Source organism: Acyrthosiphon pisum, chromosome A1, assembly GCF_005508785.2.
Source record: "Acyrthosiphon pisum isolate AL4f chromosome A1, pea_aphid_22Mar2018_4r6ur, whole genome shotgun sequence".
Classification (NCBI taxonomy): Eukaryota; Metazoa; Arthropoda; class Insecta; order Hemiptera; family Aphididae; genus Acyrthosiphon; species Acyrthosiphon pisum.
Genome location: NC_042494.1, coordinates 156324546 through 156324839, shown reverse-complemented (window position 1 = coordinate 156324839; position 294 = coordinate 156324546).

Sequence of the window (294 nt, the reverse complement as noted above, 5' to 3'; positions counted from 1 at the left end):
GCTGTTTTGATTTATTTTCCAGTTAGAGTTCAATTTCGCTAGGAAAGATTCAGATGGACATTGGATAGAAAATACTTATATTCACAAGTCACCAAATGGTTGTTCGTCGTTCAGAATTTAATGGGGACTGAATGGACCAAAATTATGAACGGATTAGAGTAAAGAAAGCCACGTGTCCAATACCTCCAGTATAATACACATAAATCTAATATTATTTAAAATCAATTTATGAGTACATTTTTAACGGATTACTATAACGAATATATCATTAATCAGTTTAACTGAGTAAATATA